Genomic DNA, 24,307 nt, shown 5'->3' on the forward strand with positions numbered 1-24,307 from the left:
CCTGGTTATTATTTCCATGAAGTCACGATTGCATATTGTACCGTGCTTACGTGCCAATGCCAATGGGATGTCTCGACGATTTCGGCTTCTCCCCCCCCCCCCCCCCCCCCCCGATTCAACGTTGCCTTTTGAATTTTCCAGAAAACATCGCGACTGCTCCGGCCTCGTGCAGCGAAGTGTACCGAGCGACTCGCCTTGCCAACCCTCTCTCACTTTCAACGCGTTGCGTGCAACTCTGTTAATGATTGTTAATGATTGTTAATGATAATGATTGTTCCACCGCCTGTAGCTCCCCATTGTGCGCGTCTCCCCACCGAGATTCACCGACTCGGCGTTGCCTGCCCTCACAACTCCTTTCGCTGTACAGTGCCGTGCCCTAAATATAGCGAAGAGCCGAGCCATTTTGATGTTAATGCTGTTATACAAGAAGTACAAGATCGGTTGTATATTGACTTATACATGCTGTGTTAGCGGCAACACGCAATGTGTGTGGTGTGGCGGGCGGGGGCGTGCAGACACGTGAGCGGCTTATTGGAGGACGGAGCTGCTGCCATTGGGTCCTGCTTCTAGCTCACTGGACCTGCAAGGGCAGAGGAGTCGCCGATTCGATTCGATCCCTCGGCGCGGCAGCTGAAATAATGGACGAGTTCATTAAATGCGCCCACCCCCCTATCCGCCGCCGCCTCTGTCCACCCAGCCGTATATATTCCTGACTGAGTTAAGGCTGAGTGGACCTAGGAGAGGCTTGGGCCAGGCTCACACGCCTCACGTGACGACACACGTGACGACACACACTTCAAGACACACACGTGAAGACACACGTGACGACAACAACAACAACCGCCATTCGCCACTAAGTGGCGGTGACGTCACCACGATGCTTGTGCCAGGCCAAGTGCACCTTGAGGCCACGTGAAGTGTCGAAAGCCCGCTGGCAGGAGGTCACGGGGCAGACCCAGGTGCCACGGGTCGACTGACCGAGATGACCGAGATGACTGGCTGATGCACCACCTGTGCCCCCTACTGTGCCAACTTGCTGTGCTTTAGCCACCCGGCGCTCCGCTCGTTGTTGTGAGCGTCGCTCCTCCGCCCTCCGTTGTTGTTGGAGGGCGACTGCCTCCAACTGCCCAGTAGCGTCCTTCACGAGCCTCCTCCACTGAGGCCGATCTTGACACCGCTGGTACCAGTCATCGGCAAGTCCACTCAGCTCCACGTCCTCCTGTACCACATCACTCCATCTCTTCTCCAGCCCGTGCCGCGCCCGTCTAGCCCCCTCGATCCGGCCGAACAAAAGCTGTTTAGGCATGCGGTGGCTGGGCATGCGGGCTACATGACCCAGCCAACGCAGCCTTGCCTGCCGGAGGAGCTCACTGATGGGACTTTGCCCAGATCTTTCAAGGATTTGTGAGCTCCTCACACAATCCAGCCGACACACACGTGAAGACGCACACGTGAAGACGCACACGTGAAGACACACACGTGAAGACACACACGTGAAGACAAAAAGATCCCCCGTATAGCCTTAACAGACTGTAGGGGCAAGTGCTGTTAGCGAGCACCTATGAAGGCCAGAACGGTACACGAGGGAGTGGGTGGCCAGCACCACGCCCGACCGCCTTTCTCTCCCTAGTCGCGATGTTTGCACATCGCACGAGGTACTCATTTAAGGCTGAGTCGACCTAGGGGAGGCCCGGGACCGGTTCAGATAATCGTCACTGGTATTGGCCGTGAGCGGGAATCGAACCCGTGTCGCCGAGTTCATAGCGCAGCGCGCTAACCGCTACACCACCACTCACACGTGAAGACACACACGTCAAGACGCACACGTGAAGACACACACGTCAAGACGCACACGTCAAGACACACACGTGAAGATACACGTGACGACACACGCGTGAAGACACACACGTGAAGACACACACGTGAAGACACACGTGAAGACACACACGTGAAGATACACGTGACGACACACGCGTGAAGACACACACGTGAAGACACACACGTGAAGACACACACGTGAAGACACACACGTCAAGACACACACGACAAGACACACACGTGAAGACACACACGTGAAGATACACGTGAAGACACACACGTGAAGACACACACGTGAAGACACACACGTGAAGACACACGTGAAGACACACACGTGAAGACACACACGTGAAGACGCACACGTGAAGACACACACGTCAAGACACACACGACAAGACACACACGTGAAGACGCACACGTGAAGACACACACGTGAAGACACACACGTGAAGACACACACGTGAAGACGCACACGACAAGACACACACGTCAAGACACACGCGTGAAGACACACACGTGAAGACACACACGTGAAGACACACGTGAAGACACACGTCAAGACACACACGTGAAGACACACACGTGAAGACACACACGTGAAGACACACGTCAAGACACACGTCAAGACACACACGTGAAGACACACACGTGAAGACACACACGTCAAGACACACACGTGAAGACACACACGTGAAGACGCACACGTAAAGACACACACGTGAAGACACACACGTGAAGACACGCACGTGAAGACACACACGTCAAGACACACACGTCAAGACGCACACGTGAAGACACACACGTGAAGACACACACGTCAAGACACACACGTGAAGACACACACGTGAAGACGCACACGTAAAGACACACACGTGAAGACACACACGTGAAGACACGCACGTGAAGACACACACGTGAAGACACGCACGTGAAGACACACACGTGAAGACACACACGTCAAGACACACACGTCAAGACACACACGTGAAGACACACACGTGAAGACACGCACGTGAAGACACACACGTCAAGACACACACGTCAAGACACACACGTGAAGACGCACACTTCAAGACGCACACGTCAAGACACACACGTGAAGACACACACGTGAAGACACGCACGTGAAGACACACACGTCAAGACGCACACGTCAAGACACACACGTGAAGACACACACGTGAAGACACACACGTGAAGACACACACGTGAAGACGCACACGTCAAGACGCACACGTGCGCGCACGCGATGGATTATTCTTAATTAAATTCATTTTCACGTCGTGCGTCGCGGTGAAAAAGCCAGGGTTCATGTTCGGGACACAGGTAACCCCGGGGTCACGGAGACACGGTAAGTGACGTTTGTATATGTTTTTAGCAAGACCACAGGGCGGCACTTAATTCATTTCCTTCTGGAGCGGTCAGCAGATCGCCTCTCGCTCTCTCTCTCTCTTTCTCGAGTTCATAGCCCGCACGTGCGCGAAGCTGTAGACTCAGCGTCTCTTGCACTGTGATGTGTGGCACGTAATTGTGTACAATGCTCTGTATGTGGGGCAACGGTGTTGCAGCGGTTAACGCGCTGCGCTGTGAACCCGGCGGGCCCGAGGTTGATTCCCGTTCACGGTCAACACCAGCGACGATTATCTGAACCTCAAACGAGTAACTGGTGCGGTGTGTAAACATCACCACTGGGGAGACAAAGGCGGCCGGGCGTGGTGCTGGCCGCCCACCCCCTCGCGTGCTGTGCCGGCCTTCATAGGTGCTCGCTAACAGCACTTGCCCCAACAGTCTGTTAAGACTATATGGGGGGGGGGTGGTTATGTGTCTTTGTATTGCAGGTACATGCGCTATTGGTAAATGAGTGAATGGTCACGTGGACCCGTGTGTGGGATGTTTATCGATCTTGTCACGTGCCGCCGTGCGCTTCGAACACGGTCACCCGGTGACGAAAGTTGCATCCAATATCGAGAGAATGCGATCCAGTTATAGATACCCTACCGATGTCAATTGACCCTCTCCTCAACATTGTGAACGCGACAACTCCAGCATGCGGGCCTCACGGAGGAGAGCGTTGCAACGTTTATCACGAGAGACGAGTAAGAGGCTTTGAAATAAAAAAATAAAATATTTATTTTCGCCGCATGTAATTTATCGCCGTTGATTTAATGGAGCATCTAGAAATGGATCAGCCCGTATCGTTCGACCGCTGTTGTTGTCGGACCGTTTCGGGGCTTCTCTTAAAACCAAAGGTTTGGGGAGGCCCATGGTGTAAAGCCTTTGCGATATACCGCTCTAAGCTAGACTGCAAATGTGTGTAATGCACAATAATGATTATCCTTTGCAATGTGCTCTGCATTATTCGCCGTCGATCCACGCTTTCTTTTCATTATAGGCACACGCCATGGCATCAGATCGCTCGTCTGGCCTCTTGAATCAATTCCCCGGAGTTAGTTTGTACAAAGGGTAACTGTATCAATCAGTCAATCTTTATTTTACGTGCCAAAATCGCCCTCAATAAAGCAGGCGTCGTTGCACATTTGAACGGAACGGGAACGGGTCCCGGGGCATGGAGCAAACGGGGATTCACAAAAAACCCCATCGCGACCTCGGCGGGCTCACACCGACTGAGAGACACGACATTGCAACCGCGCACAACGAACATCAAACAGCACATGACAGTTCACAACAGTTAAACTCCCATGTGGGGAGTTGACTCAGCCCATCATCCTCGCGGTGGTCGGTAAAGTGGGCACCGCTTTGTTGGGGAAGATCGACGTGGTGGCGCTAAAGAGAGGCTCGGCTCTACGATGGGAATTGAGGATTTATGACCAAAGACGCAGGGTCTGTAAACGAGCGATTCGGACTGCCTCAATTACCATTCGAGCAAACATCACTTTGACTTGACTTCCGTACACCGCTCTACAACATGATGGGTAGCATTTGACTATGTTGGAGGACATCTATAATTGTAGAAAATATTGTAAAAGAAAAATGACATTCTCTTCAGAGATTGTTGTTGTACATGATAATTTTATGAACAGATGGATAGAGTTACAATTATTTTGGTATTTTTTTTAAAATAAAAAGAGTATATTGTTTTACATAATGGTCGCGTTAGAGTTTATTCATTCCACAAATTGTCCCAGAATAAAAAATGAACTGTATTTGGTATAAAAATGCATTGACATTAATTACATCGAGTGCAGATTTGCCTTTAGTCATTATTCAGATGACAAAATCGTATAATAATAATAATACAAATAATGTCTTGACATGTAGCCATGATCAATCCACTACTGGATGAAGAAGGCCTGCCCAAGCTTGTGAAGATATTAAACTGTTGGCTGCATTGTGGGGGATGGGGGGGGGTAGGAGGGGTTCGGTGTAAATGTAGCGTAATGAGTATATTGTGTACACGTTTCAATATTCTCTCATCTTTGGCCCATCCCACATGCGTAGCTGTGTACATATATACATCGCAGGAGGCGGAGGAGGCATGGGTGGTTGGCGTTCAATGTTGAATTTAATGCGAAGTGACATTCGTTTAATGTACTGCCATGTGTTGTACGTTGAACTTATTTCGCACCCTACCAAGCCAAGCGTGCTAATCGGAAGTGCGGGGGAAGGACAAGCACTGCCAAGTGCCACGTGTCGGCTTTCCTGAACCACGTGTGCAGCGAAGAGGCAGGTTCAAGCATGCGGCGCATTACCGTATTTCTGTATACCTCGGGCTAAACTATTGGGTTACGTAACGCACAATCCAATAACAATTAATACCGTATTCTCTGGATTGCGAGACGCGCCGGAAAGTAAGACGCGCCGCAAATGTTTGCTTGGTGTCAAAGGAGTTATCGCATATGCACATACTGCATATCGTTACCCGATATACATATTCGCAGCTCCGATTATCACGGTTGATTACGTACGGTGCGAAAGAAGTTCCACGTACAAACATGTACACATATTTTGTCACACACGCGTACCGGATTATTAAACGCACCCCCGACTTTATATTTGAAATACAGGGACGGGCTGCCCCTGATAGACCGGTGAATACGATTGTCCGTCTTTCACCTGCTGTTTCACACACGGAGATGTCGTACTTTCAACACAGCCAGTGTTATGGACCGTCTATTACATATTATATTGGAGGTATTGTAGACGACGTATATGGTGGTGAAGTATGGTCACTTAAACACACCCCCCACCCCGCACGATACACACGGTGCGCATGGTAAGGCTAGCAACGCACTCATCCAGCAGTGGAGTAAAACAAGGACTGGACCACAGTTGCACAGGGGCTCAATTTCAAGTCGAAGCTGTCCGGGTCTGAGCATCGGAAAAAATTAACCCGTAAAAACAAAGTTTTTCACTATAAATCCTTTATATGCGTGGCGGCTAGAGTCCTCTCGTCCTCTGGCTTGAGATGGCTGCCATCTATGGGTCAGATGATTGTCTGCAGTATTAAACAATTGGTAATTAAATATTTAATTAGTTTTCCCTAAACAGTGTAAATTTTTTTTATTTTTTCTTCACGAACATTAATTGTCTCGCACAACGAGTCTGTGTGCAAAATGTCAGCTCGATTGGATCACGGGAAGTGGGTTAAAAAACGACCAAAAGGTTTGCACGGTCGTAAGCAAGCAAGCAAGCACGCAAGCAAGCAAGCGAACTTAATATAAAGGATTTAATAAAGGATTAAAAAAGAAGACACGTGTTCGTCGATGGTTTGTATACAGGGCCGGAATCACACGCCTCTGACGCCACGGCCAAATAACGCAGCATCGCCCCGTGGCCGTGGCATTGTATTCCTCCGGAGAAATGACGAAGAGGAGACATTCTTCAACCGCTGCGTGAATCGGGCCCATATAGACGTGTACTGTACAGTCGTATCTTCTTGGTTCTTTCAGTAAAGTCACGTAGAAGGGAAATAATAAAATAATAAAAATACATTTATAAAGTCACGTAGAAGGGAAATAATAAAATAATGAAAATGTTTCTTTTTATTATTTCCCTTCTACGTGACTTTAATAAAAATTTAAGTCACGTTTTTCTTATTATTTCCCTTCTACGTGACTTTACCGAAAGAACCAAGAAGATGAATCCCTGCAGTCACGAAAGCTTTAAATCGAAATTTGTACAGTCGTAGTATATGTTCACATTATTTCCAATTGCCCAATCGGTCATACGTACACAGTCAACGGTTGATTTTAAAAATATATATGCATCGAGTGTAACACGTATCATGGTGTAGGTCAATCCGTTTCAAGAACTACGCATTTGTTATTCAAGCACGTTTTGTTTGGATGTTTTACCGCATGTGTGGTCCATGCAGACTTGATGCTTTGTTATGGGTGTCTCCTCTTTGGTGTTTGGACATTTTGCTACCTCTTGCATTCTTGCCTTTAATTTTTTTCATCATCTTATTTTTTTTAATCAAGAGTTCCATAGTCTCATGGTATTCGTGAAAATGATCATTGTCATGTGTTTACAGTGTATATGTTCCGCATTGATCAGCGTGGTGAAGTATGGTCAAACAACTCCCCACTGACCGACAGAGGCGTGGAGAGGATTTCGTGGTGTAGTTAGGTGATTGACAAAGGCATGCAAATTATTTAAAATATTTTGTGCCATTTATTTGCAGTTAAACCTTCGTTTAACGAATCGTGCGTATATGTCCAGTATGGACCATGTACGTCAACATTATATATGAGATGCGGTGCACACAGCCACGTGTGTGTAGCAAGCCCATGCTTACGATTAAACATGTTACATGTATGTGCATCATTCAAAACAATTACATATATGCTGTCTGTGTGTATACAAAGTCGTGTAAGTATAACTTAATTTGCCAGTAATTTTTATATACTGCATACAACATTAGAAACTAGTGTCAATACGTTTTTGTTAAGAATATATATTTAAAGTATAGAATTAATTTTACGGTCGATGTTATCGCAGCATACTACCACCATAGGCAACCCTTTGTTGATCCACGCCGTGTCGATAATGAGGAGGTGGGGGGGGGGGGTGTTGCACCATACTTCACCACGCTGGACCAGTGCGAGTTGATGAGGAGGTGAGTAAGAGGGGGCACCGGGTCGGTTTAGGTATCACTCGGTCGTGTTCACGGCATGGCGCGCTAACCACTGCGCCACCGGTCCCCCACACGGAGCATTGGCTGACGGACATAGCCGTCGTGACATCGATTGTTTAACCGGGCACGAAATGGCAGAACATAGAGCTGCAGAGTTGCGGCTCAAGGCCGCAAAGCAACGAAAAAACATTCACGCCCAAGCTCGCGAAACAATCGCCGCATTCTCCGGACTAAGAGACCGCTGGGGGGAAATAATGGGCAACTCCAAAACTGCATCCACGATGTCATTAAGCTGTAATAAAGGACTCGACCACGATGTCTGGCTTGGTGTCCTTTATTCGGTTCTTCTCTCTTAACCCGCACGGCTGTCCTTCTATAAGACTCTATACTGACACTGATACTGCTCTCCTGCAGTTTCTCCCCTCGTCGTTCTCTCAGCCTCTCTCTCCTCTCGTCGCTCTCGTAGCCTCTCCCTCACACACAGCCTCGCCGGCTGTGTTCCCCGCAGCTCCTCGTCCGCCTTCTCTCCAGCCGCCCCACCGCTGTCTTCTCTCGCAGCTCCGCTGGCTGCTCCCTTAGCTGGCCACCGCTGGCCGCCGCTGCCACCCCTTGGCTTTGCCCACGTGGCCTTACTCTGGTCCAGTCCCACTCGTTCTGCCTTCCTCTTCCGGTCTCCTCCCTTAAGAACCTTAACCTTTCCTCCCACGTCACCTAACTCCACCTCTCCGTGACGTCACATCCGGGAGGTCGCCCGCGCCCGCATTACACCACCCTCCCCCGTGGAGAAAAACCCAGCCGACCTCGGCTGAACAACACCAACAGTAATGCGGGCGAACCCGAGCGTAACACACCAAAGGACACCAAGCATGCAATATAACAGTAAGAACAATCAACACAACTCAACAATCAATAACGTAGCAGAAGCAGGCAATAAATACACAGTAAGAACAATACAACATAACAATCAACGAAACACAAGGGATTTAGAGCGTGTGCGGGTCGCCGGCCCGTCCCGGACGGTCGGCGGCCCATCCGCGGAACGGGAACGTGATTGAGTTTGAGGAGCGACAGGGTGAAATCCCCCTGTCGCTGTTGGAAGTCCACCAACGTCCCGTGTCCTTGAAGGATCAGTCTTGGGCTTGTCCCGCGGATGCGTCTGCAGCGGGGTCGGAAGGGCTGCAGGGCTCGAAGGACCCGCAGATCTGGCAGGCACCCTCCGAGCAGAGCGCCTCGTCCCCTCCGGCGTCAAGGCCGGCCTGCCTGGAACAGGTACGACAGGCGCTCTAGCAAGATCAATGGACGCAGGCGGGGGAGAGTCGGCAGCAACAGACCCCGGCAAGGCAACATTGGGAGATGATGCATCATGTAGGGGAGCAACATACGGTTTCAAGCGCGACGTGTGAACAAACCAGCGGCGAGAACCAATTTGAACACGCGCCGACTGAGGATTAGGAACCTCAATGAGGCGGACAGGCCCTCGCCAAGGTTTGTGAAATTTGGGAGAGGTACCCGGCCGCACCTGCGGGCAATGGAGCCAGGCCAGGTCCCCAACCTTCCAGGGGCACTCCCCTTTGGAACGCCGTGCGTACCTCTCATTTCGGGCCTGAGCTTTGGCCGTAGCCACACGGGCACTCTCCCGCGCCTCCGAGACCCGGCGAACAGTGTCACGAATGTAGTCAGGAAGCGGTTTACAAGGTCCCCTCACACCGGTTCCCATCTGCACATCCATTGGCGGCACGTTTTCCCGACCATACATAAGGTAAAATGGCGAATAACCCGTAGCCGCATGAGGAGTCATCCTGTACGCCGAAAGCACCCCCGGGATGTGCAGGTCCCAATCCGATTGTTGCTCACTCACCGTGTGGCACAGCATGGCAGACAATGTCCGGTTTAGCCGCTCAACCATACCATCCGTTTGCGGATGGTATGGGGATGTCCGGACCTTCTTAGTCCCTAGGCCCGCGCATACTTCCGCCAATAATTTCGAAGAAAAATTTCGGCCCTGATCCGTAAGGAGTCTCTCCGGCGCACCCTTGTCCATAACATATCCGAACAAAAAGGCGTCGGTAATGGCCGCGGCCGATTGATCGGGCAACGGCCAGGCCATCGGCCAACGGGAGAGGTACTCAACCCCGACCAGCAAATATTTATTACCCCTCGCCGAAGGTGGGAAAGGTCCCAAAATGTCCAGTGCCACCAATTCATTGACCCGAGACACCCGAATTGACTGTAAGGGTGGCACATAAGGATGTTTAGGAGGCTTACGCCGGGCACAGTCAGGGCACGCGCGGACGTGCCCCACGACATCCGTCGACATGCCGTGCCAAAAATAATGACGTTGCAACGTCAACAAGGTCTTCTGCACACCCAGATGTAATAGCGTGTCACAATGGAGAGTTCTAATCAACTCGTATCGGAGGGACGCAGGCACCACTAGACGCCAGTGTTCCTGGAGACTTTCCCTCCACATAAGCAGACCATCTCGGACCGCGGTTTCCGGCGCACCCTCCGTAACCGGACCCCCAACCTCCACTTTGGATCGCTTCCGCAAGGACACTAACGACTCATCCATCATTTGCTCCCTTATCCAAACAGACCGTGGCAGATTCAAAACCCCATCAGTCGGCCCCGGTTCCACGGTAGCATCCGACTTCTCCACAGCCAATACCACCGGCTGAGGGGGGGGTAGGCTGGGCGCACATCTCTGCGTCCCCGACGCACATTTGCAAGGGGAGCGCTGCGGCAACCTAGAAAGTGCGTCTGCGTTCGCATGGCGCACCCCTTTACGATGGTGAATTTGAAATGAAAATTCTTGCAGCGTGTCCAACCAACGCGACAGCTGGCCGGAAGGTTGATCCATTTTAAGGGCATATTGCAAGGCCGCATGATCCGTACGTACGATAAAGGAACGGCCGTACAGGTACGGTCGAAACTGACGTAGGAAAAAAACGACGGCTAAGAGTTCCCTGCGAGTGACACAGTAGCGTGTTTCCGCGGGCGACAGGACCCGGCTACCATACGCAACGACGCGCTCTACGCCCCCTTTAGACTGAGACAACACCGCGCCAATACCTGTGTCGCTCGCATCCGTATCAAGAATGAACGGTTGATTGAAATCCGGATAATCCAATGTTGGGGCGGTAGCCAACAGATTACGCAGACTCTGAAAGGCCGCCTCTTCCGGCGGTCCCCACGCAAACTTACGTCCCTTACCCGTAAGGAGGTGCAAGGGCCTCGCGATGGTCGCAAAATTCGGTACAAATCTTCGATAATACGAGGCAAATCCCAGAAAGCGACGTACATCCCCCACGGTGACCGGAGTCGGCCAATCTCGGACGCACGCCGTTTTTTCCGGGTCCGTAGACACCCCCTCAGCACTCACGATGTGCCCCAAATAACGGACGGACCGTTGCAGTAGGTGACATTTCTTTGGTTTAAATTTCAAGTTCGCGGAGCGCATCCTCGCGAACACCGTCTCCAGCCGCCTTAAATGTTCATCAAATGTGCGGCTGAAGACGATGATATCGTCCAAATATATGAGACATGTCTCCCACTGCAACCCCGTCAAAACGAGTTCCATGAGCCTTTGAAATGTGGCAGGGGCCGCATTCAGCCCCATCGGAAGGCAGTTAAATTGAAACAACCCCTGCGGCGTACGGAATGCGGTCTTCTCCCGTGAGGGCTCGTCAAGGGGAAGCTGCCAAAATCCCGAAGAGAGGTCCAGTGTAGAGAAATACTTAGCCCCCGACAATGCGTCGAGGGAGTCGTCCATACGCGGCAGGGGATACGCATCTGCCACCGATATCTTATTCAATTTTCGAAAGTCAACACAGAATCGCAATTTGCCATCCTTTTTCTTAACCAAAACCACAGGCGCGCCCCATGGGCTGTTCGACGGCGATATAATATCCGCAGCCAACATATCCTCCACTGCCCCCCGAACGTGTTCTCGCTCGGCCGGACTCATTCGGTGCGAATTCAACCGAATAGGGGCAGCGTCGCCTGTAGCAATGTGATGGTGAAGCAATGAGGTGCGTCCCAAATCCAAATCATTGGAGCTGAACACATCGGAATACGTCAATAACAATTTATGAAGCGCACCCCGTTGATCCACAGACAGGGAAGAATTTCCGTCACATAAGCTAGCAATCCAGCGGTCATCCGAAGCCACAGGCTCGGAAACACCAGCAACCACTCCCTGGCTATGCGAACAATCGTGAGTCGTAAATGCCGTGGTGGCATGTGCCACAACCGTGCCGGCTGGGACACAGACATTTTCCGTACCCGCATTGAGCACCTGCAAAAACGGTAATTGATCTGGCCGGACGATGGTCTGCGCTCCGACCAGCGCCGATCCGGCCGTTATCGAGGCTGAAGGTGACAACAAGATCCCAACCGCTCCCAGCCGACCAGGCAGGGGCTTCCGATACCGCAGGGGAATAAGCATCTGTGAACCAGGTGGAATATCAACAGATGCCACGGATAGCGCCTGCACTTGTACGGCCGAAGCAGGTCGCCCCCAGGGCGACGGCAGAAACGAAATTTGACGGCCACCCGGCAGTTCAATACAATTCTCATTAATTTTGATCAAAATAGGCATCTTAGCCAGAAAATCAGTGCCCAATAAACAGGGAACTGCCAAGGATCTTGAAATCAACACAACGCCCGAGGCCGACACATCCCCAATAGATATTTTAGCGTCCACCTGGCCCACGATGCCCATACTACCCCCGTTCGCAGCGACGCACGACCCGTAAACCGGACGCACGGCCCCGGGTGGGATGCCTAACAGATGAAAAATGACATCCGAAATAATAGTCGCGGACGCCCCGGAATCGACCAAAATGCGCACGTCCACCCCTTGTATAGACCCCGGCACGGTGGACGAACCCGTAGCGGCCGCAACAACCCTCCGTGCCAATTTGCGCCACTGCGTCACAGAGCGACAAGGCCCCGTCGAAGGTCCCTCTTTAACAACAACACTATGACCGCACAACGAAGGTGATGGGTGAGGTGTAAAGCCTTGCCGGGTGTCTGGTGCGTGCCGACTTGCCTGTTTCGGTGGATCCTTGGGCGGCTTGGCCGGTAATGAGGCCTCCTGTTGTGGCGGACCCGGGATGCGGGCCCAGCAGTCCTTCGCGTAGTGGCCCTTCCGTCCGCAGCGGAAGCAATCGGCGTCGTTGCGCCGAAGCGCAGGCCTTGCATCGCGCCGCCCGCGTATCGGCGGTGCAGCACGAGAGGCCGGTCCACCGCGGCCTGACCATGGCACCGAGGCGGCCGTCAGCTCCTGAGGGCCCCGCTCATCCGGCACGTATACCGACTTCGTAGGGTCCCAACCCAGAGCGCCACCCTCCGCGTCGGGCCCCCCTGTCCACGCCGTGACCTGTTTCCATCGTCGTAGGTTGAATTGTGCATCCAGACATTTCGCCGCCGCCCGGGAGGTGAGCTTCTCATGCCCGCACACCGGCATGGGAATCCCAAGATCCCGCGACAGCTCGAGCATCTTGCCCAAGATGAGAGGCTCGAGCAGGTCAGGTGTTGTATCTGGATACGCGGCCATAGCCAAATCAAGCACTGCACCCCTGTACGCCACAGGCGACTCCTCGGGCGCTCGTTGTCGTTGAGCGAATCGCCGATGCGCGTCGTCAGGTGGCTCGTAGGCGTCGGCCATTTCTTGAAAAACTCCATATAATGTCCTCTTCTTCTCGGCCTTAATGGAGCGAAAAAAACGAACAGATTCGTCGTCCAGAAGAGTCGGCAACACTTCCAAGGCCTCAGCATCGGTCCATCTCGCAGAACGGACCGCCGCTAAAAATCTGCAGGCGAAAGCGCTCCAGTCGCCCCCAATGGCGAATTCCTTGACCGTGGTGAGATGGCGACTCCGACTTCGCTTCACTCCGCCCTCCGCCGATGGTTCCTCCGGAGGCAAATTCAAAATGGCGTCGAATCGCGGCGTGGTCAAGATGGCGGATTCCCGCCGCGGCACGCGCAAGATGGCGGCCTCCTGCCGCGTGGCCCATGGCGCCGGGAGTGAAGAACCCGTGGCGGCCTGTGGAGCACTCTCCGCTCTCTCCGTCGCCGTGCTTGGGGTGACGAGATGACACAATTGGCCCAGGGCGTCCTTGAGAGTCTCCAGTTGCTCAGCCACCTGCAGCCATCGCCGATCAGCGTCTGATGGTGTCGGCGGCCCTGACACTGTGGCTACATCTTCCACTCCCGTCCCCGCACTCGTTTCAGCAGGGCTCTCCTCCACCACCCTGGCAGGATCCATGTTTGGAGGGAAGTCTTCGTCTTCCGACGAAGAAGCCGATGCCGGCGCTGGAACATTTTTCTTTCTCACTTGTTTCGACATGCCGTTGCACTTCCGACACCAATGTAATAAAGGACTCGACCACGATGTCTGGCTTGGTGTCCTTTATTCGGTTCTTCTCTCTTAACCCGCACGGCTGTCCTTCTATAAGACTCTATACTGACACTGATACTGCTCTCCTGCAGTTTCTCCCCTCGTCGTTCTCTCAGCCTCTCTCTCCTCTCGTCGCTCTCGTAGCCTCTCCCTCACACACAGCCTCGCCGGCTGTGTTCCCCGCAGCTCCTCGTCCGCCTTCTTTCCAGCCGCCCCACCGCTGTCTTCTCTCGCAGCTCCGCTGGCTGCTCCCTTAGCTGGCCACCGCTGGCCGCCGCTGCCACCCCTTGGCTTTGCCCACGTGGCCTTACTCTGGTCCAGTCCCACTCGTTCTGCCTTCCTCTTCCGGTCTCCTCCCTTAAGAACCTTAACCTTTCCTCCCACGTCACCTAACTCCACCTCTCCGTGACGTCACATCCGGGAGGTCGCCCGCGCCCGCATTACAAAGCATTACAGACGTAGTCTCGCACTCCCACCGGATTATAAGACTCACTCCCAACTTGTGCTGTCAAATGTATAACGCGCGAGGCGACGTGCGCGTTTGTTGAACCGATGCCACTGGGATGATGCGGTCTCAGAAAGAAAGGCCTTGTGGCTGATGAGATACGTACTTGTTTTATTGTTATTATTTGTGCTACTTACCTGCAGGGACAAATGCGACACACGTGAACGAGGCAGACTGTCGGCGTATTTATTGCCTTTCTCGGGCATACCCTTTAAACTCTTTGCCGACGATGCGAATGATGAGACGACGGCGATGAGTTACATCGCGCTCTGGGCAGGCGCAGAGTGCGCAACGCGAAGTTCAAGCAGCGAGGCGGCGGTCAAAGGGGTAACACTGCGGGCAGGGCGGCATTGCGGAGCGCAAAAGAAAACACAATCCGAGCGGGTTCCCCCTCGGGGCACGGCGAGCAGCCTAATGATCGGGCAAAGACAAATAAACACGGGGCAGTTCGCTTGGTGTTTTAATCTAACCTGGAGCGCTACACTCGCCACTTTTGTAAAACTCCGGTGTGCGAGCGGTCGAGACGTCTTTTGTGCGGGCAGAGTGCAGACATTGCTGGGACGTGTGTCCCGTGCTGTGGCCCGTTTATTGATGTATAGCAGCCCACCCTTGGTCCACTGCTGGATGAAGGCATCCCTCCACACATTGCTGACACGTGATCCCGTGTTGTTGCCCGGTTATTCACGTATAGCCCTCTTAGTTCACTGCCGCATGAAGGCATCCCACCCGCACATCGTGTCGATCTTCCCCGTGGATAATTTTTTTTTTTCATACTTCACCATATTGCTTAGTGCAAGCTGGTGTAGTGGGGGGGGGGGGCAGGTGAGCGTTGGGGGGGGGGGGCAGGAACGGTTCATATATTTAACTCTCAACTGATGTTAGTCGCGGGCGGGAATCGAACTCAGGTAGCAGGGTCCAAAGCGCAGCGCGTTAACCCCTGCACCACCGCCCTGCCGATCCACCCCGTGGCGTGTCTGATTGCATGCGTGTTTAGAATATACCCTTCGTCTACACGATGCTCTACGTCGTTATAAGTGTCTATATGAAAGGAGACACTTGATGCAGAAATTGCCGTCGTTACAATTGCATGTTCCGTAATAGATTCGTGTTCTCGTGGACAGACTTGCAAACCTGGAGCACACGTGCATGGAACACACGTGCATGGAACACACGTGCATGGAACACACATGCATGTCAACTATTTACACGTGTCTATTGTGTACTGTCCCGTAAAAACTCAACACGTGTGCCAATAACACTGCGACCTTTAAATGAAAAATAGTTTAAAGGCAACGTTTCGGGCAACGCTCCTAACTCTTAACATATAGTATCACCAAATAACCAGTGTATAATATAAGTGCAGCGTGTCGCGTTTATACATACGCCCAATAGTTTAATTCATATCTATTTTCAAACTAAACAATGTAATGGTGCAGTCCATTTATCAGCCACCGCTGTTTGAAGGCCACCCACCCCACGCTTTGTGAGTTGTTGTGATTGTTTGACTATACTTCACCACCCTGGTCAGTGCGAGTTGTCGAGATATTGGGAGGGTCGGAACAGACTCATTCACACCACTCGTCAACTGAACAGACTAACACGCACTGCTCAGCGTGAAGAGTTTCTCTTCATTTAAACAACTCGTTGACTCGCCACTGATGTTAGCCGTGATCGCTAATCGAACTCTGTTCGCCGGCGGGTTCACAGCCCAGTGCGTGAACCACGGCACACCACGGATTTCTTCTCACAACGACAGTATATATACTGTATATGCCTACATTGTATATGCTGTAGGCATATACTGCAGGGTATAAAATATGCGACACGCGGACTCCATTTTACACGTAGCCTGTAGCCTCATATCTATCATCAACACAAATCAAGAGTTTTCTTGAATTTTGGCTGTGAATTTGTCGCACAAGTGAATGTTTGCTGCTGCAATTGTTGTTACGATGGTTAATATTCTATGTTTCTACACGAGAACTTTTGCCGTTAACACAAAGTATTTACTTTCACAGCCAGGTCACCTTTGATAAATAAAAATAAAGACTTCTGGTCTCAAATGGACATCGCCATCATCATCAGCAGCAGTAGCACCAGCAGCCTTGATCTGTCCACTGCTGCATGAAGGCCTCCCCACTGACATCGCTCATTATGCAGTGCTGGATGAAGGTATCTCGCCGGGCCCGTCATCGTCAGCAGCTATGCTCTATCCACTGATGGATGAGGCCCTCCTTATGGGCTCTTACCTTAGAAGAAACGAATTAATGAATGACGCACGCGCCGCACACGTCGCGTAATCTACACCTCGCGTGCGTCGCTCATTACCCGGGAGCCATCGCCTTGTATACATCTGCAGAGTTAACAGGCTTTGCATTGTTGTAATGCCTATATCTGTAGCCCCGCAGCCTATAACGATATAGCGCTACGCACTGTGTGCGTGCGTAGCCTTGGGCTGACCCCAACTGTGTTACTTGCAGTAGCTCGGGTTGGCTGGCTGGCTGGCATCGTCCACCCACCACCCCCTCCATCCCTTCTATCGCCCCCCACCCACCCACCACCTTCCCCACCGCCCCCCACCTCCGACTCGTTTCCTGCAGCATTCCTGGGCCGACATGCGATCTGTGTCGGCACGCGGTGACCACACTCCGAGTGTTGCCCTTTGGGTTCCCGAGAGCCCCGTGAGCGCGGAGCGACAAAGACACAACACCGCTGACATCCATCTGTCCGCCGCCGCTGCGGCACAACACACAGCGCCCGGTCGCACCAAGGCCGAGTCGCCCGCAACACACAGCGCCCGGTCGCACCAAGGCCGAGTCGCCCGCAACACACAGCGCCCGGTCGCACCAAGGCCGAGTCGCCCGCAACACACAGCGCCCGCTCGCACTGAGGCCGAGTCGCCCGCAACACACAGCGCCCGCTCGCACCGAGGCCGAGTCGCCCGCAACACACAGCGCCCGGTCGTCTCCGAAGCTTGACAACTCCATCTCCAGGGTGGCTGAGCCTGGTTGTGGATCGCGGTGTTGGTGGAGACTCGGGCGCTTAATTCCCGTCACCCTCGCACACAACAGCAGCAGGAGCGGCAGCGGCGCGTTTTGGCTGTCCGTCGAAACGAAGGCGGCGGTCACTTGCATCGCGCGGCGCTTTCAGATGCGCTTCTGCGGCCGTCTGGAACGCTCTTGTCTGCCGATGTTAGAGGAAGCCACTGGTGGGAGCTGTGCACTTTCAAACCGAGATTGCAAACGCACTTCTTTAGAACTGCTGTTTGTGTTTAGATCGATGTCCTTCCACCCGCACATCCGATGAGCACGGTTGGAAAACGTGCGGTGCGAAAGAAGTTCGTCATACATACATACTGGGACGCGAAGCGATGCGCGGTGTATATGTATAGGCTGTTGTTGCACGCAGCGGGGTACTTAAGCACCCCATGCACACATCGTAAAGCCGTGTTCACTCGGATCCTCGTTTGGGTATTGGATTATATTTTAATTCGCAATGACGCAAGTTGTGTGATTGCAAAGCCATCTAAATGGTCGCCACTACTCTACGATAAAGCGAAGTCGGCAACACAGAGACGCAGTTTGTAAATAATCCAAAGCATGCTGCTACGTTTTCGAGTACTGCATATACCACGAACAGTTATTAAAGTTTCACCGTCACTGCAAGCAAGATATACATGTATATTGTATACATACAGTGTATACCAGCAGGGCTTAGCTTCAACAGTAGACAGCTCCTAGACCTTCATCAGCAGTGGATTGATCACGGCTGATGATAAAGGTGATGACTCCTGCACGCTGGGCACGACACAAATCTAACGTTTTGCAATCAATCAAACACCCAGATTTATAAATCACTGCCATCCCTTTTGCACATTTTCAAAGTGCCCAAATATATATTTTAAAATATTCCTCTTGCCATCGACTCCAATTGCCGGTAAAAATGCGCATTCTCATTATCATCATCATCAGCAGCTGCAAGTGCGTGTGATTGGGTTATTTTGAACGCTCAAAGTGCCCATGGCACTGCCTATGAGGCAGACTGTGCGCCTGTCGCCTCGGCCGCTTGATTGCAATCAGCTGAGAGCAAAGCTCATTGCCGAATTGAAGTCGATTATTGCGCTGAAGCACAGAGCGAGATGCGCGCGCGTAATTACAGTTAGACGGCAAAAAGGCGCACGCATCGGAGAGCACACGCAGGTGAATGGCATCATCCACCATCAAGAATAGTCAGCGTGGCCTTGGGCAGGAGACGGTCGCCATGGGGAGTGATGATTGCGCAATGGTCAAGCGTGAGTACGGAGCTGAAGCCAAGGAGTGGAACGCGTCCGAGAGGAAGCCCAATTGCATGGAACGATGGAGTCGGTTCGCGTTCGGGTGCTTGGTGGATCGTTGAGCATCGCAGGATCGCGAGAGGTGGCGAAGGCTTTGGGAGGCGTTCATCCAGCAGTGGATCAATCGTGGCTCACGATAGCGATTGCATTACTGCATCGTCATTCGGTGATGCCCGGGATAAGCGACACAGTCTCGCGTAGAGTGGGGAGCGCACGCGTGCATTCCGCATCCACAGTGAACAGAGGGCGAACCCCAGTGTTGATTTCCCAAAGCAGCCAGAGAGGGGTGTTCAGGTCCACTGGGTCCCAGACGAATGGGGACATGTTTTTTTTTGTGTGTGTGGAATGAAATTTCCCGATGTGTGTACGCGCGCGTGCGTGTGTGTGTGCGCGCGCGCGCGCCTGTCACTCACAGCGCACTATCAAGTTGTCTGTGTGTGGCCCGTTGCGCCACGCGGGCCTTCCATTATAGGTGTTCGCGAGCAGCACTTAACTACACCCCAACGCTCTGCACGTCGATACGGGGGGATTTCGTTTTTTTTGTATGAATAGTCCAGCAGTAGTCAAGCGAACTGTAGTAACACGATATTGTACATATATATGAGAGCTGTCACAGTACATATACAAAATAGCGAACACGAGAACATCACGTCCCTGGCCTCTATGTAAGTGCTAAGACGAAATAGCATAGTCCGAAACGTCGAGTTTGATACACTTTCTTTTTAAAAGGACAGTGTTTATTAACGGCTGTGTTGTTTTTGTTGTTGTTGTTATTGTCGTTTGCGCTCTTGCACCACTGCCAACGCAACAGCATCGCCACTTGATTTGTTTAATACCAAATATGGTTATCCTGGATAATTTGAACATTATCCCTCTTTTTCAAATGTCTGCTGTTGTTTGCACCCCCACTCCCGGAGCCAAGTTCCGGCCTTCATAGGTACTCTCTACGAGCACTTGCCCACGAAAGTTGAGGCTATACAGGGAATCTTTGTCTTTGGGCACGTATACCGCATGTGGGGAGCAGTGGCGCAACAGTTAGCGCGCTGCGCTACGAACCAGGCGACGCGACCACAGCCAACACCGGTGACGATTAACTGAACCGATCCTGGGCCTCCCCTCGGTCCACTCAGCCTCAAATGAGTACCTGGTGCGATGTGTGAACATCGCCACTAGGGAGACAAAGGCGGTCGGGCGTGGTGCTATCCACCCAACACCACGTGGGCCGTGCCGGCCGACATATATATGCTGCTCGCTAACAGCACTGACGCTAAAAGTCTGTTACAACTATTGGGATAATCCTGGATTTTTGGCACATTCGACTTGTGCCATTGGCAATATTAATAATAATAAACAAAATCTAATCGGAACCTTGCAGCTATATCGATGCAATCTCAGGGAACGAGAGAATGACGCCAGGTGACATAATATAACTTTAATAATTGCCCTCTTTATTGACTCTGGTCACACATCACTTTACACCTCCAGCAAAAAATGGTCCTCTTTTTATTTCAAATCAAACCCACATTTTGGGTTTTAAGTTAAGTCCCACATTTTAACGATACGCTTATTATTGCGCTCATTCACCGTGACTGGACCGGGACCATCAGCTCGCTCCACTTGGCAATCCGGCTTCAATCACGTTTGCGTGGTGTCTTCAACCCGGTATCGAACCCAGATCCTGCACGGTGGCATCTCGTTTCTCTGGCCCCTTAAGTCACACACGTTCCTTTTGTTTCTATCTTTAAATCCGCGCGTTGAATGGAATGTTTTTCAAATCTATTATATTAAAGGTACGTGCATAATGTGCGCGCGTGTGTGTGTATATATATGCGTGTGTGCATTTGCCCCGAGAGTCTGTTGAGGCTATACGGGGGATCTTTGTCCGTGTGTGTGTCTCTCTCTCTCAAAGGGCAATTGCATCGCATTGACCTCTTACCCGGTTTTACAAAAGGTGGCCTATTGACTCGAACGCCCAATACGAGGAGAAGACAACGATCCCCATCGTTAAGACCTCATAGATTTCCGAGAGCAAAGCGTTGTTGGCAAGCGCCTATTAAAGGCGAGCACGGCTCATGAAAGGGGGCTGGGAGGAGCCTGGGGTTCAGCCGCATGCGTCTCTCCGGTGATAGTCCGTGTCAAGAGTTGTTCCTGTTTGTCGAATTACAACCAGACACACACAGGCGCAGTACCTGCTTATTTGAGGTGTGCCGATGCATCGAATCGTCAATTCAAGTTGATTCTTACAATCGCGAAGAAAATTAGCTCGCGTGACTCATGCAACCGCTAGGGGCGATATAACGCGCTACGATGTAATATAATAATAATCGAATGTCTGTCCAATACAGAAGCAATTCGTCGAATTGAGGGGGTGCTGAACGTTTTACTGACCTAATACATACACTAACTATGGACTGTACTGTTTATGCAATTGAAGTTCAGGACACAATTTAAATTAGGGGCCGAACGACACCGCCCCTCTCGATCAAAGCCGAGATTCGATTGGTTTAACATTTCGTCGATGGGGTGGGGTTCGGCGTCCCGTGAACTTACAACAAGTTGACAACAACTTGCAACTCGGCAACATGTGTTTACCAAGCGTGAACTCTCCCGATGAGTTTAACACGTGATAGGCTTTCGCGCCCAATATCATCCATAATGTAGGGGTTTTTTTTCGGGTTTAGAACGCGTAAATATAACGACACATTTATATTTCGATTTAAAGCTTTCGTGACTGCAGGGATTCATATTCTTGGTTTTTTCGGTAAAGTCACGTAGAAGGGAAGTAATAAAATAATAAAAATAAAACATAATGAAATAATTCTCACGACGTTTCGGCTACAACACAAGCAGCCGTCTTCACCTGAAGACGGCGGCTTGCGTTGTAGCCGAAACCTGAAGACGGCTGCTTGCGTTGTAGCCGAAACGTCGTGAGAATTATTTTATTATGTTTTATTTTTATTATTTTATTACTTCCCTTCTACGTGACTTTACCGAAAAAACCGAGAAGACACATTTATATTCACGCGATCTCCCGATGAGACCCAAAAGGTGAAAACACAGTCTTTTGTTCTACCTGGTAAGGCCCACTGAGCTATATACTGTAGTTAGTTTTCAGAAGCGACCTGGCCACAAATGATAGCTTAACGAAGTGGCTTATCACGTGGACGTTTATAACAGCCAAATACTCTGAGCGAATGTTTCTAAATGCGGAGGGAAAACCCGGAGGACCCGCACAAAAATCCTCGCGAATACGGGGAGAATATGCAAACTCCACATATACAGGCGTCAGGGTCGGGATCGAACCCACGACCTCCTGTATACCTGGCGAGGGAGTAAACACCTCGCCACCGTGGCACGACAATTACTTGCATGCTCAAACAAAATGCTGCTGGATGGATATTGGTCATGAAAGCCATTATCGTAGACCGATGGAAATACACATATATGTTTACCTCCATGTGGAAACAGAGCGGAGTTCTGATATGAAATACCTTCATGAATGAAAACCCCGCTGTACCTTACATCGTCTCCGTGCCGAGAAGAAGAAACTGTTTGGGCAGGCCAGAACATTATAATTATTATTTATGCACCTGAGACCTACACGGGCAAAGTAACCCGATGCATTGGCAAAGCTCGGCTGGGCGGTGCGGGCTCATAACTTACCCCAATGTGTCTTGAGTTCGCTATAAATCAGGGTCGTCTGTCGCGATGCCTAAACTCCTGACTCCGAAGCCTTAGGCGTTGCTCAGGGGCGTTGACACGTTTAAGTGCCAACGTCACCTTAAAAATTACGGGTCTGGCAAAAAGAGCGAGCTGGTACAGGACACCTTGACCGGAGTAAAACAACACGCGTACTTACATACAGTGTACCCTATTGTCCTATACAATAGGACAAAGACCACTCGCGACCACCCGTGAAACCTTCACAGTCTGTTGGGACGCGATCGTTCTGATACCGAGCACGTGTCAATGTCAGGCCCCTTGGAGCACGATCGAGGTGGTGGTAGCGGTGGTTGGGTCAAAACCCACGCTCGACCGCCTTTGTCTCTTCAGTGCCGATGTGTGTTACACAACGTGGTGTTTTCTCGCTCGCCTGCTATTCAGGAGGACGCGATGAGTTCGATCTCGGACCTTGGCGATGCCTGTGGTACATTTCGCAGTCCGCCCGCGTGTTCTCCATTCCCCGTGGAAGTCACGTGGGCTTTTCTGCGGCTTCCTCCGGTTTGGCCCTCCTCCGCATTTAGAAACGTGCGTTTACATTGTTTGGCTGATCCTGTACATTCCCAAGTAGAGTTTGATAATATTCGTTACTTCAATGAGCAATCACGCGTGGCTAGGTCGCATCTGAAAAAGAGGTAAAAGGTCAATGGGCGAGATTAGGGTAAATTAAGATGACGTTTCTCTCAAAAACGCACACACATACACAGACGTCTGTGCCAGACTTGGTACCACAGGTCCATAAATCAGCACGACACCCACCTGAAGATGAACAAGGTGTTGCCACATACTATATATATTGTATAATTATAGCACACAATGCAAGTTCCATACTTATTTGTGCCGGATTAGTCATATCCCCTCGTATGCGGGGAATTTCTCGAATCATTTCTGTTCTGCTTCCCACGCGTAACATATTTGAGGAAAGTGGGCACATTTTCCAATTCAAGACACACCAGTTGTTGATTTATTTACGTTCACCAAGTGCCTGTGCTTGTTGGTGTCTCTAACAATCTTGATTTGAAGCTTTCGTGACTGCAGGAATCCGTATCCTTTGGTTCTTTCGGTAAAGTCACGTCGGTAGAAAAACAAAAATCGATCACGATGTTTCGATCGCAATCGTCATCAGGCCTGATGACGATTGCTTGCGTTGCGATCGAAACGTCGTGATCTATTATTTTTTTCGACCTACGTGACTTTACCGAAAGATCAAAGAGTATGGTGTCTCTAACGTTTCAATGAGCATAGTAGTAACCAATAGCGAGCTTTCACCCCCACCCCCCTTCTCTCTCTTTTTCTCGTCATACTGGCTTTCATGTCAACCCTCCTGAGGAGACGAATGACTTCTGAACTGACGATGAGGGATCATTTGACGATGGGGGATCATTTATGCACTCAGTGCGTTACGAGACTTCACGCAGTGGAGAACTTCAG

Source organism: Lethenteron reissneri, chromosome 8 (assembly GCF_015708825.2).
Source record: "Lethenteron reissneri isolate LAM-NWPU_2019-01 chromosome 8, ASM1570882v1, whole genome shotgun sequence".
NCBI lineage: Eukaryota > Metazoa > Chordata > Hyperoartia > Petromyzontiformes > Petromyzontidae > Lethenteron > Lethenteron reissneri.